The sequence below is a fragment of the Brassica napus genome, chromosome A6 (genome assembly GCF_020379485.1).
Source record: "Brassica napus cultivar Da-Ae chromosome A6, Da-Ae, whole genome shotgun sequence".
Taxonomy (NCBI): Eukaryota; Viridiplantae; Streptophyta; class Magnoliopsida; order Brassicales; family Brassicaceae; genus Brassica; species Brassica napus.
Genome location: NC_063439.1, coordinates 22756841 through 22772806, shown reverse-complemented (window position 1 = coordinate 22772806; position 15966 = coordinate 22756841). Strand labels below are relative to the sequence as shown.

The 15966-nt window shown below is 28.6% G+C and overlaps 1 pseudogene; it reads left to right on the top strand.

The window, feature by feature from the left end:
* The first annotated feature begins 1489 nt into the window (after positions 1-1489).
* LOC125610018 lies at positions 1490-10349 on the top strand (annotated as a pseudogene).
* Positions 10350-15966: the final 5617 nt, after the last annotated feature.

Genomic DNA, 15966 nt, shown 5'->3' with positions numbered 1-15966 from the left:
CATTTCATAACGTATGTTTGTGTAAATAAATATGATTTGATTTGATGTAGTCTTTGCATAAAAATGATTCAATGTAGTCTAGTGAACATTTTGTGAGTTGTTATAAATCAGACCTTCAAACAAAATTATTATTGCTATTTTTTTGTTGAAGGGTTTTTAACCTACTAATAAAAATACGAAAACATATATAACTGATTATTAGTTACATTTTAATATCCGAGAACAAATAATTTTCTTAACGAACAACTCATTTATTTTTACTTTCTTAACCAGCAAATCATTTTTTCTTAAATGAACAATTCAATTGCTTTCTTAACTAACAATCACATTTTGGATTACTGGATTTCCTAAATCAATTCATCTACTAAGGAACAATAATTTTTTCCGGTACCTTTTTCTATGCGCTGGCATAAATTACATGCATGTATCATAATTAAAAACTTTGACTCATTTTTAACGATGTGTAATCAATTATTGAGTATTAATTTTCTGTACATAATTGAATTTACTGACTTTGTGAAAGCAATTAAAGCACATCAAATAGTTTTCAAGGACTAAGTTAATATTGTGCCTTATTTGTGCCCTTACATTTTGAAAATAACTTTGTCTAGTTTCAGGACATTAATATACATATTCGAAAAAACCTAGAAATTTTATACCATAAATACACGTAATTAAGACCGTTTTGAACAAAAAGCTTAATTCGGTATATAAATAAGACATGGTTTTTCTGTCATCAAATGTGCAACTGAAAAATCAGGGCTACAAAATAAATAATAACCCTTATAAAAGCAAAGTGGGTTTGAGTTATACCGTCTTACAATCTATAGGGTTTTAAGCCTGCTGATCTTGCAACAAACAAAAAAAATCACTATGCAAAGCCACAAAACTTGTGCTCACACAAGAGAGATGGTGATGAAACGCGAAGGGATGAAGCGGTACCGTGATATGCTCATTTCCCGAAAGAACATTCGTCGAGGTCGTTATAGTTCTGGGTTCCTCCTTTTGCAGCAAGTGGTCTGTTCCGATTTTGTCATGTCGTTTGGTTAGCGGTTCTTTTGTGGTGTATGTCCCTGTTTTTGACTAGGTAGAGTTTCTGTTTAACATGAATGTAACCACACCAGTTACTTGAGAAACTATAGAATAAAATCTTGGTAAGGGTCGCAATGCCGTTCTTCCTCTGCACAAAGTATAGCACAACTCTTTCAGCAACAATAATCTTATGTGCATTCCTTGATACTTTCCCAAACTTTAACCCTTTATGGACATAATCTCCATCTTTGTGCGTTCATTCAACCTAGGGATCATTCTTGATGGACTTGCTTATTCAATAGTCAAAGTCTGCATGTGTAGCGTTGGAGCAGAAATTTATGATGTTTTTGTCCACGAGGGGAGCTCAGCCCAAGATTGCAGTGAGCGATGTAGTGGACCTAGCCTGTCGATTACCCTGTTCCAAATTTGGAAGGCTATACTCACAGCCAAGAAAAAGATGGGTCTCTACATCCATCAAAACGAGAGCAGAAGCAGCAAGTTGAGTGGTCCTCTAGACCCCATGAGACTAGTCGTGCCCTCATCGGAAGTCGATCTAGCTGAGCGAGCCACATGTTGAAACCTGAAAGCATGTTTCAAAATGGCACCCTTAAATCAGACACAATCTACCCAAGGCTTCACGTGAGCCCGAGGCCTGATGCTTTCCCATGTCCGATCCAGCTTAAGAAAAACCCCTGCAGTCAGTCTCATCCAGGGCCGGCCCATGGTACAAGCAGAGTAAGCCACTGCTTAGGGTTCAAAAATTTTATGGTTTTTTTTTTGGGCTAGAATTGTTTTTAATAAAACATACAATTTTTTTTACAAAGGAAAATGAGCACACTTTTTAAATTGGAGTGGGGCATCTGTTAAGTTTGGGCCGTCGTTGGTCCCATCCACAATCCAAACAAAAGAATCCTCAGCAAAAGATAAGCCAGGGTTGGGAATGGTAGTTAAGTGTATATGTAACCGAAGAGCCTCATCTGAGCGAGGATTTGGAAGTAAACACTAGCCCTCCACATTACAAGCTGAGGAGATTGTGGTAGAGAGCAGGAGTCAAAGAGCTCTAGGACCTGTTAAGAAAAAAAGAGAATGGTCGAGTATCTTTGTGGTGGCCGAGTTGCGGGCGATCAGATTGTCCTTGTTTGAACTATAAGTCAAGTATGCCACTAGACCATGGTTTGACAATGTCTTAGATTGATCAGATGGATGTTTTGGAAGCAAGCACGACGGGATCGAAGCACGAGGGAAAACCCGAAATTAGACGAAAACCCTAATTTCGGTATTATGAAGTCTTCGATGAAGCCGAAGGATCGGAAAATATTTTCTCTCAAGTTCATAGATCAATTGGAGTTTATTAAAAAAATTCAGAGCATCAGAAAGGGCGTAGAAAAATATTTGGGATTGATCGCGGGACAAAAATTCACCGGAATGATCGAAATCAGGCAAATGGACCGAGAAGCTCGAGGTGGCTTATTGCATGGGTTCAGAACGTGGTGTCAACTGTCCAGCAAGCTTAGTGTCTACAGAAGCTCGAGGTGTCGCCGTGCATGGAAGCTGCACATGCAACTTGACATGTAGAAGCACGAGGTGGATCGACCAAGCACGAGGTGTCTCCACGCATGCAACCGAAGGATGCGGCCAGCCATGTGTATGATGCTGTGGCGCCCGCATGAGTTCTAGTCATGCAGCCTGACATCTGGAAGGAGTGGTGGCGTCCTGCAAGTGTCCTGGACATTCAGCCAGACATGTGGAGCACGAGGTGCCGCTGCGCATGCGTCAGGAGCCATGCGAAGCGACACACGGGCTGCCACCAACCTGAAGCTGATTGGCTGGTGTCTCCTATAAATACCCCACGACCCTGATCATTTCTTCACATCCAGACCTGTCCAAACCAAGTTAAAACCGTGAGAGAAAAGTAGAAAAAGAAATCAAGTGATTCCGAGCTATTTCGAGAGTTTTAGAGAGTTTTCGAGATCAGTTCTCTATTGATTTCGAGTCAGCGCCTAGGGAATGTTCTGTCCAACTGAAGGTCAATCAAATGAAGATCATCTCAGATGAGAATCAAATGAAGATCATCTCAGATGAGAATCAAGTCAACGTGACCAGAGAGAAAGAGAGAGAGAAGCAAAGTGGTCGACTTAGAGTGTAGTCGATTCTCACCGAGAAGGCCAGTTCCGTCCGATCGACGATTCTCTACGATTGTGACGCGGAAGCTCTGTCCAATTCAATACGTCCAAGCCAGTATATTCTCCTACAATCAAGTGGAGGTTATGTCCAAGATTAGTTCAGTTCCACTCGAAGTTCTACTCGATGCTCCGCCGGAAAGTCCGAAGAACTGTCCAGAAGCTAAAGGAGGTTCTGTCCGAGTCCAGATCAGTCTGGCGAAGCCTGTCAGTTTCTACATGGTGAAGCCGAGGTTATGTCCAAGTCAAGATCAGTCCAATCAAGTCGTCCCTTGGGTTTTGGCCAGTTATGTCCAAGTCAAGATCAGTCCAGTCAAGTCCAGTCAAGTCAAGATCTTGAGTGCAACCGCGCAGGCTTTTGTTTTCATTTATTTTTATATAAATATTTTGTTTTCAATTCTAAATTGAGATATATTATAATATATGTTTCTATCAATTTTTAAAGCATAATAAGTTTACTGTATATTTTTTTTCTTTGAATAGATTGTTTCAAACTTTCACATGTATTTGTATTTTCTTCTATATATATTTTCGGATTATTATTTCATTATTAAAATCGTAACTATATATATAAAGATTAGTAAAATATTTTTTTATTATCATATTCAAAGATATTGTAACATTTCATAAATTTAGAAAGTTTTTTAAAGATTAAACTTTTCGCTTCATAGATTTATATTATCGAGTAAACAATTAAACATTTGGTTTTTGTTTAATTTTTAAAATAAACTATATAGTTTAAAATTTGTTTCATTGGTTTAAAGTAGTAAAGATTAATCATTGTTAGATAATATGATTTTTGTTATTAAAAAAAAAACTTTATAATTTTAAAAGTTAACATCGACAAATATTTAAATATTTAATATATGGAGGTATATTATTACAAAAATTAAATTATATATATTTAATTTATAGTATCTATAAATCCAATGGATTATCTATTGTTTAAATCTAATTATTGATAGCCCAATAAAAAATTCTATTAGGCCCAAAATTTAAATGATAAGATTACAGATTAAATGTAACATGACTTTCTAGGAATAAGTCCATTAGGTCTATTTTTTTTTAAAATCACATATGAATCAAGGTTGTGATTTCTGTTTTAATATATAAGATATTGATATATCATTAATGGTAGATGTTATAAGTTGTATATACTATAGGTAGGTACCTTTGGTAACCATTAAGCATTTTTATATGTAGATAAAATAAGTGGGTCACAAAAAAAATTGAAATTAAAAGAGAAGTTACATATTTTTATAAATGTTAGAGAATATTATTTGGTTGGTATACAGTAAGGGTTGGTTATAATATTTGATTGTATATAATAGATTGGACTAAAAATAAAATGGCGCAACAATTTTTTTTAAGTAGTTTTTTAGAATTCCTTCTATTTTAATAGTATACTAGATTTTATCCGCGTTTAAGAAGCGCGGGTATTTTTTTGGTGACCGTAAACTAAAATATTAAATGAATTTATGTTTATTATTAGATATCTAAAATATTTAAAGCTGTTTTATTATTATTATTTTAGTCGGGTACAATATTTTCATTGAGTTTTCATATCCGAATCAGACTTATGGTCGAACCGTAAGATCTAGTAACTCATATATAGTGGAATAAAATATAATAAAATGAGTATAGTAAAAGTACGTGAAAATCAAAAAGACCGTTATTAACCCACAGAGAAAAAATATAATTTGTTTTTTGTTTTATAAATTTTTGATATATTAATATATATTTGACTTGTATAAGAAATTTCTTTTAACAAATATTGTTAAGTTTATTTATAAATATATTAATTATCAATCTACCAAAATAGTGAAGCAAGTATTATTTTTTTTTCTTTTTTAATTTTCTATCAAACTATTATCAATTTTTTTTAACAAAAAACCAGTTTGTGACATATATTTTATTATTATAAATCCATACAATTTAAATAATGTTACTTTTATATGTATTTATGTTACAAAAAAAAAAAATATGTATTTATGTATAAAATGGTCTTCATAATTTGGGATTTTGTAAAAAAAGGGTCTAAAGTTAATTTGGTTAATTTTTTTTTCTGTAACAAAAGTTAATTAGATTTATAATTTTCTTTTCTGATTGGGTTGTATCAGTTAAATTATTATTTTTAAGTTAAACATCCAAAACCCAATTAATAATATTTATTTTGCTGATAACAAAGTGAGATTAAATAGGAATGACATATAATATATAAGGAAGACCAAAAAAAAAAAAAAAAAAAAGGTCCAAACAACCTTAATAAGTAGATTTATCAAGACTGATTCCCTTTTAATAGAATAGATATATGAGTTAGATAAAAAAAAAGGTCAAGAAGATTTTTTGCCAATATTCTTCTTTTGTTTATTTTGGTCGACAACATGTTTTTGCCTAAATCTGTGTATACATGCTATGGCCCTATCAACTCAATTAACGCACTTCCTAATTAGTGTTCTCAAAACACTTTAATTAAAATGAACTCTTACTAATTCGATATTTGTAGAACGATCAACGTAATTTTTGTATATGCGATTAGTCCAAGTAGCCACGTTATGTTTTTTATACCTCTTTTATGATGCGATTTTCATCTATTTTCCGCTAAATATTTCATTTACAATTTTACATTTTCAAGTGCTTTAGGACATCCGCATCGGGACTTCTTAAGCCCAATTTTTAAGTATTTTGGGTCGAAATAAAAATGAAAAAGGCTGGATATGTTAAGAAGTTTTTTGGGTCGTCCTTCAGGGGCACGTGTTGCAAGTGTAGTGGGTGTAGGGTTTGAGTACGCGAAAGCGGTGTGTATCTCTCTCTCTCTCTCTCTCTCTCTCTCTCTCTCTCTCTCTCTCTCTCTCTCTCTCTCTCTCTCTCTCTCTCATTTCTTTCTTTTCTCGATCTCTCTCGACGCCGAAGGCACCAAATCGGAAGCGTCGACGCCGATTCTGTGTTCTTGTTGTTGACATCCTCTCCTCTAAAAGTCTCTCCTCAATTGCGAGCAGTCGACATCAAAATCCTCTCCTCTTTCGAGCGATCTCTTCCGTCACCTTCAAATTCGCTGGCGGTTTGAAATCCATCGATATTCCTTGGTTGATTGCGGTGAATCGACATCTGCTACGATCAATATCCCCTGTTACCTCCTCTCGGTGATTGCCCTAATCGAAATCATCCTCTCCTCCGCCGCTTCAAATCTAAACAAGGTATTTGTTCCTCATCCATCGATTTTCTTTTGATTATATCTTCGCGGATTGTGATTGTTTGGTTCGTGCATGGCTCTTATTTATCTGATACTGATTTCAACTTTGTAATTTTTTTTTCACTTTTGTAATTTTTTTTTTCAACTTTGTAATTTTTTTTTCAACTTTGTAATGTTCTTATGTTTAATGTTATATGTTTTATTATAAAATCCTACCAATCAATTTTCAAAAAAAACAAAATTTACTATTTTGCTAAGAACCTGCCAAAACATCTACCAATAATCTCTACTTTTAATCATGTATCTTACCAAAATCTCTTAATCTAATTATATTATTAAAGTAATACTAAGATATGCAATTGCATATCTATATCTAGCAATGCGGATGCCCTTACTTTTCAGTTGGCTGCTAGTGGTTGCTATCATATATAATAAATATTTCAAAATTATGAAAACAATAGAAGCACAATGTACGGTGTCGACCAAAAAAGAACTATATACATCTGGCATGTGTGTTAATTTTAACAAAATAAAGAAATTGTTCTACATAGGCTGCTAGAGTGAAGAAGGCAATCATATGTTCAACAATCAACATAATACATAGAACAACTAGCAAGTACGAAGTCAAAACATTATAATTAACTAGATTTTTTAACCGCGCTACGCGCGGATAAGATATTATATGTATTTCTCAATTCTAAAAAATAATGTATAATATTGTATTATATTATTTAAAGAATAGAAAATAAGACTACATAACATAAATATATTTTTTATATTTTCTTTGTGGAAATCATTATGTTGTTTGATTGTTGTACTTAATTCACATATTTACATAGATATTTGTGATAGATGAATAACTATATTTTTATTATCAGTAAATAATATATATTTATTATATAATATAAGAAAAATGGAATTATTTACTTTTTAACAAACTTGTCTAATGTTGGGGATTCGGTTATAGACATATCATATTCGAATGAAACATTTTTACAGTTATCAATCTTCTTAACAATCAAGAAAAAAATCTGAATATCAAAACAATATCTCATACGATCTCTTTGTGGAATAACTGCTCTGAAGAAATTGAATTTATGCATCAAAAAGGACTGAAAATGGATGTGCATATGTGTTATCTAAGTCAGCTTTACAAAAAACTATTTATACTTCATATATCATTTATGTCCATCCTATTTTTTTGTCCATCATTTCTTAAACATCTTGAAATAAGTAATGCTAATTAATAATAAACTTTTTGCTCACAAAATAAAAATCAAATTTGTCTAATTATCGCTTAATTTGTCTAACTGATATATGTATTTCTCAATTCTATAAAAAATAATGTATAATATAGTATTATATTATTTAAAAAATATAAAATATGACTACATAACATAAATATATTTTTTAAATTTTCTTTGTGGAAATCATTATGTTGTTTGATTGTTGTACTTGATTCACATATTTGCATAGATATTTGTGATAGATGAATAACTATATTTTTATTAACAGTAAATAATATATATTGATTATATAATATAAGAAAAATAAAATTATTTACTTTTTAAACAAATTTGTCTCATGTTGGAGACTCGGTTATAGACATATCATATACGAAGGAGACATTTTTACAGTTGTCAATCTTCTTAACATTGAAAAAACAAATCTACATATCAAAACAATATCTCATACGATCTATTTGTGGAATAACTACTCTGAAGAAATTAAATTTAGGCATCAAAAAGGACTGAAAATGGATGTGCAGATATGTTATCTAAGTCTGCTTCACAAAGTACTATTCATAGTTCATATATCATTAATGTCCATCCTATTTTTTTGTCCACCATTTCTTAAACATCTTGAAATAACTGATGCTAATTAATAATAAACTTTTTGCTGGAAAAAAAATCAAATTTGTCTAATTACCGCTTAAATATTTTATTAATATGGTCTAAGAAGCTTTTAAGTGATATCATAGTTTAATTTATTAGATTTTTTGTTAATTTTTAGAGGTTTTTGTATTTAAGATTTTTTTCCATATTAAGCTTCTATTTCTTTCACAGAATTGATATATATATATATATATATATATATATATATATATATATATCATAAAAATTACCATCAAATCAGTTTTACTTAGTTATTATTTTGTTTTAACGAAAATACACTTTTTAAATAATTTTTATTTAAAATAAAATTATATATTAATTTACTGTATTTTAACAATTTCATTGATTTAATTAATTTGCTTTGGTGGATAACTTAAAAAGTTTCATATGAATCGGGGAAAGCAAGCTTATGTTGTTATATTATATTTATTTTGTGTATATAAAATCTATATATAATGCTAGTGTAATAAAGAAAGAACATTACTTTTTTGTAACTTCAAAAAGATACATTATTACAATTTAAAATGAATCAAAATTGAATAAAATGGTAATTAAATATTTGTAAATCTAATTGTTTAGTTGGATTCTCATGAAAAAAAAATCGATTGGTTAAACAAATGTTTCAAAATTTGTTGTGGTATTGTTTTGTCTATAAATTATAAAATTTATTGAATTAATATATTTAATTATTGCATCCTTAAATAATATTTTATTAAGACATTAGAAAAATATGTTTTGAGTTGTTTTGTCAAATTGTACAAAAATCTATGCTTTTTCATATTTGTAACTTCAAAAAGATACATTATGATAATTTGAAATTAATCAAAATTGAATAAAATGGTAATTAAATATTTGTAAATCTAATTATTTTTTTTATCTTGTTTAGTTGGATTCTCATGAAAAAAAATCGATAGGTTAAACAAATGTTTCAAAATTTGTTGTGTTATTGTTTTGTCTATAAATTACAAAATTTATTGAATTAATATATTTAATTATTGCACCCTTAAATAATATTTTATTAAGACATTAGAGAAGTATGTTATGAGTTGTTTTGTCAAAATTTTACAAAAATCTATGCTTTTTCATATTTGTCACGAAAATTTATTTGTTAAACTTACTTTTACAAAATTCTTAACTTTGTCACGAAAACAAAAATCTATGCTTTTTCATATTTGTCAACGTTCTCACACTTTCTAAGAATATATTAGCTTAGTCACTTACTTATTTTTTTTTTACAAAACAAACTATCGGAGTCTTGAAAGTTGAATTCATATTATTGTAAATGTACATAAGAGTTTGTGATTATATACTTAGTGGTTCTTGTATATGTATCCAAGAAAGTTTCAATGGTTTAGTGGTAACTGTCCTATATATATATCATACTAACCCGGGTTCGATTCTCACCTTCGCATTGTTTTTTTATTTTTTACGAAAAATAAATGAGATGACATGGCAATTTCGGGTTCTCTGATTGGTTGATTTTTCTATCCTATGTGGACACCCTCTCTATGGCTTATATCCCCCTTTTAGTATAGTATAGATAAGTGCGTCATTTAATTTGAAAATTTTCACAATAATATGGAACATCAAAGCTTTCAAATCAAACCACTGCCTCTCTCACTATCCGTCTATCTTTATATATTGCTTCCATCAATACTTTCTACTTTCATTCTCAAAATTTCCTTCTAACTTTCACATATCTTTTAGCTAAATCAACGTTTCTTTCTATCAGTAACCCAACCTTTAAATCATAGTCTTAATTCCACGCTACTCTATATATAACTCCCGAGGCGAGGTTTTGCATCGGAGGATCATGTGGAAGTTTATTATAGTGTTGTATTTTATATCGTTTGGATCAAGATGAACATCAATGGCTAGGCTGACAGTATGGAAGATGCATAAGAAGATATAGGACAAGGGTTTGCTTCTCATAACAAGCTCCAAAGAGGTCCAGTTTCAGCTTCACAACCTTCGCAATGCCGCCATACACTAAGCCCTCTTTCTCATTCAAAGGTTTATTCTTCCGAAAGTTATGTTGCTTGCCCTTGATCATGCCTCCTTCATTGACCTTACCAACAATATTTTTGTTCTTTTTATCTTTCATATTTAGTTGTATCCGTAGAGATTTGATCCGACTCAATCAAAAATAAAAGAGCGTACTTCAAATATATTTTGGATAATTAAAAACATATTTTGTGTTATATATAAAACTAGGTTAAGACCCGCGCATTGCGCGGGATGAACATTATATATAAAAATTATTTTATGTATTAAATATTTTTACATATTATGAAATAATTAATATATATTGAATAATTAAAAGTCAGTAACTATTAGATATATAATTAAATTGGTGTGAACATATAAATCAATTTTATTAATCCAAAAAATATTTTTTTATATTTGATAGGATATGTAATTAAATTTAAATGATACTAACATACATAGTATATTTTAGTATATTTTTAATATTAATGTCTATTAAATGATGATTTCTACTCATATATTTTTTTGATCATTTGTATCTTTTAAAAAAAAAAAATTAAATTACTGATAACAAATTTTTTATTGTGGGATTAATAATTTTAGTAATTTATATTTTTTTTAAAATAAGTTGTCAATGTTCGTTCAAAACTTTTATCAAAAAAATTGTTCAAAGTAAATTTTGAAACAAAATTATTTATGTATTTTATATGGTTTATAGTTTAATTTAAAACGATATATATATATATATATTAAAATAATTAGTTAAATTAGACTTTTTACCTATATAATTTTGTAATCATTTGTATTTCTTCATAACAGAAATTTTAAACCATGGATCACAAAATTTGAATGTGAGGTTTTTAACAGTTTTAGTAATTTATAGTCGTTTTTAAAAATTCAAAATATAACATATACAGAAAAATCTAAATTTTTATTATATGGTTATTGTGGTTGTTTAATTTATTTAATAGTTTTAAATTAAACAAATATGATAGAAGATACACTAATTTTTTTAATCAAATCTTTATTATTCAAAATCATTAATTGACATATATACTTTAGCCACATTAGGTAATTCCGTAAATTTTATTAAAGGAAATAATAAAATACATTAATGATGAATTTATTGTTAGTTTAATAAAAAGTTTATTATATAATTAGATGGACCAACATATATCTCTAATGATTCTAAGAATCAAGTTAGTGATGACATGTGGCTACAAAAAGAAGTTGTAATGCTTCTCAAATAATATATAGGGGATTACTAACTCAATCATTGACTAGCTAATTAATAGAGACTAGAATTGGATCCGCGCATCTACGCAAGTGTTTTTTAAATGAGTAGAACTTTATCTACTATAATCTTATAGATATATAACATCTATCATATTAATAATTTGTTTTAAATTACATGCCTACACATAAAATATCTGTTACTTTAAAAATTGTTTCGTCTTTACTTTCATATTTTTTAGTTTAGTTCAATTTTAGTTTTGTTACTGGTTTTGTTTTATACGTCAGTGTTTAAATTTGGGTCAGAAATTTGTCTCGCATTTAACTCATAACTGATTTTAAATTATTTTTAATTATAAATTTTTAAACAAATTATTTATTTACTGCATAAATTTTTTAATATAAGTAATAATATTGCTTAATGTATTTTTTATGTTGGAACCATAAACTAAATCCAAATTAAAAGAATTGTTTACAAAGCCGTCCACTTTATTATGTTTAATTTTGACCAACGATAATAGTATTTATTTTTAAACAATACTTTGCCGTTAACAACTGCTCAGGGTTGTCAAAAACAACATTCATAGTTTGTTCCCCGAATTTAAGCATTTAACTTGAACTCCCCATTATTTTTATAAAGTCTGACATGCGAGAAGAGAAAAATTGGTCGCTAAAGACTTGTTTAGGTTGAGGATAGTATTGTACGGCGTTCAAAAAAACTATAATTCATTCCATGACCAATTACCCTAATTCATCGATATGTACTGTGTCTTTTATATAATAATGCACTTTTACCCCTGTATGCAACCGGTAGAACATGCAACAAAAACAAATTGTATTAATAATTATTAACTGTAAAAGTAACTCGTGGTCTTTTAATAATCACACATTCTATGCAACTAACTTTATATTTGACTACTTTTTCAGATTATTTTATATTCTCATGTACCATGGAACATGAACTACCACGGGTTTTATTTTGGCACTACTTGTTTCTCTTAAAAGAGTAAAACTATCTTTAGTAATTACACCTTATTATGTGGTTTCTTAAAAAAAATTCATATGTCAAATCTGCTAGCAAGTCTTTCCTATTTATTCCATCGATTAAGTCGTACTCTCTCACACATGGTGATCTTGTTCCCAATCACATACTTTTACATATTTCAACAGTTTATCTATTCTATGTGAACCATGTGGAATGGAACAAAATAGTTTACTATTTCCATGTTTTGCTATTTGGATTGAGGTTTATTTTTCTGTTTTGGGTTTAGTGATCAATGGTTTTGGGTTTAGTATGGATGATTTTGGTTCACTCTGGCAAAACAGTAGGTAATTATTCACTGTCAGCATATAAACATTGTGGCTTCTTCGAAAGTTCTCATATGCCAAATCTGTTAGCAAGTATTTGCCATTTGTTCCATCGATTAAGTCAAACTCTCTCACACCTGGTGACCTCGTTCTCAATCACGTATTTTTACCTACTTCAACAATTTATCTATTATATGTGAACCATGTGGAATGGAACAAAATATTGTACTATTTCCATGTTTTGCTATTTTGATTGGGGTTTATATTTCTGTTTTGGGTTTAGTGATCAATGGTTTTGGATTTAGTATGGATGATTTGAGTTCACTCTGGCAAAGCAATAGGTAATTCACTGTCAACATATAAACATTGTGCCTTCTTGTCATATGTCAAATCTATTAGCAAGTCTTTGTCATTTATTCCATCGATTAAGTCGTATTCTGTCACACCTGGTGACCTTGTTACCAGTCACTTACTTTCACCTACTTCAACAGTTTATCTATTCTATGTGAACCATGTGGAATGGAACAAAATATTGTACTATTTCCATGTTTTGCTATTTGGATTGAGATTTATATTTCTGTTTTGGGTTTAGTGATCAATGCTTTTGGGTTTAGTATTAGATGGTTTGGGTTCACTTTGACAAAGAAGTAAATAATTCAGTGTAAGTATATAAACATTACAAAATTTGAACAGTTTCCTTCATCATGTTTTATTATACATGTGTATTCTATATTATTTTGGGTATATAGAATAGTAAGTATATATCACTCACTTTGTAACATGTGATTCTCATAACGCCACATAACCAACGACATCACAGACTTTATAGTAACTGGTAACCTATTAGGGAAAGGGGTAGAACCGGATGAATTGTGTGTTAAATACCTGACATTACATTATGTCAAAATCAATGCTAGTTACCTAACTTATACACGATATATGACTAGTTCACAAATTAACCTGTAGTTTAATGCTTTTCTTTTGACCTATGTTACATGGAAACGAAAGCGGGTATGTGGAAGTGGAAGCGTATGGAAGCGCAGAAGCAAGATTTTTAAAAATATTAGGAAGCGGGTACGTGTTGGAACCATATCTATATATATATATATATACATATATATATATAAGATTTTTTAAAAAATAAAAATTATATGATTTAAAATTTAAAATAAAGAATTTGTTCATTTATAACAATTTTGAAATGATTTCATATTAAAACTGTGAAAATACACATAAATTAAATTTAAATTAAATTTTAAATAAAGTATTATATTAATTATTTTTAATACTTTATAATTAATTGAAATAATATATTTGAATATATGATTTATCTTTAATAAAAATCTCAATGCATAAAGATAATTTATAGTATTAATTTTAATATTTGTATATTTCTATTCTCTATATTGAATACTATTAAAATTTGTATTTTATATAAAATAAAAACTATAGTTTTATATTTTATTGATATATAAAAATAAAAACTATAATTTTATATTTTTATTGATATAAGACATTGTGTTTTTTTAAAGAATGGAAATTGTGTTTTTTTTTTAAGAATGGAAGCGTGATTCCAAAACGGAATCATAAGCTTCCAACATGTTTTTAAAGAGAATATTTTAGAAGCGTTTTGGAAGCGAGATTCCCTAAGCTTCCACAAGGTTCCGACTCCGATTCCGGTTCCGAAGCGGAAAGCGGACATCCGATGATGCTTCCGTGCAACGTAGCTTTTGACACAATAGATTGCTTCTGTAAAGGTAGGTTAAAATATAGAATTTAAGAAAAAAATTTGTTAGTTGTGATTCGAAATAATTGAAAAGAGAATATACGGTTTTGAATTATGAACTAAACATTCCTTTTTATTTAAATTATCATAAAACCCAGAATATTTGTTTTTACTTTAAACGTGATTTGCAAGATTTTGTTTGTTAATGATTTACTTTATTTGTTATGATGACTGCGTTGAATTAGAGGAGAATTGGAATGTTATTGAGTTTAGGAATAATCAAATTTATTAGTTTTAAAGAATAGCTATACGTGATTTGCAAGTTTTGAATTAAGATATCTTGTTCAATCGTACTTTTTTATAGTTTTATTTATGATGATTGCGTGGAAGTAGGAAACATTTTGGGAATACTGACTATAATATCCCTATATATTAAAAGAGAAGCATTACAACATATTTTTGTAGCTACATGTTATCACCACAATCATTCTTAAAATCTTTAGACAAATATGTTGGTCCATATAAATATATAATAAGATTTTTATTTGACTAACCATAAAATAATCATAAATGTTCTTCATTGTTTCCTTAAATAAAGATCACAGAATTACTTAATGTAGCTAAAATATATATGACAATTAATGATTTTGAATAATAAAGATTTAATAAAAATCAGTCTATTCTCTATCATTTTTAATTCATTTTAAAATAAATTAAACAACCACATTAACTATATAATAAAAAATTTAGATTTTTTCGTATATGTTATATTTTGAATTTTAAAAAACGAATATAAATGACTAAAGTTGTTAAAAATCTCACATTAAATTTTTGTGATCCATGATTTAAAATTTATGTTATAACAAGATACAAATGATTACAAAATTACATAAGTAGGAAGTCTCATTTAATAAATATTATATATATATGTATATTAATATTTTTTTAAAATAAATTATATACCATATAAAATACATAAGTATTTTAATTTCGAAATTGCTTTGAAATTTTTTGATAAACATTTTGAACAATTATTGACAACTTAATATTTAGATTTTAAACTTTGCATTGAATGTTTTTAAAATTATAAATTACTAAAACTATTAAACATCCCACAAATTTTTTATTGTTATCATTGATTTAAAAACTTTGTTATAAAGAAAAAATAATATGAGTATAAAATATTTTTTAAGAGATGTCAATATTAAAAATGTACTATATATCTATGTTAATATCATTTAAATTTAATTTGATAACATATAAAATAGAAAAAGTGTTTGTGTGGATTAATAAAATTTATTTAAGTACTTGTACCAATTTAATTATATACGTAATAATTACTAATTTTTTAATTATTCAATATATATTTATTATTTCATAATATGTAAAAAATATATAATACTTAAAAATAAT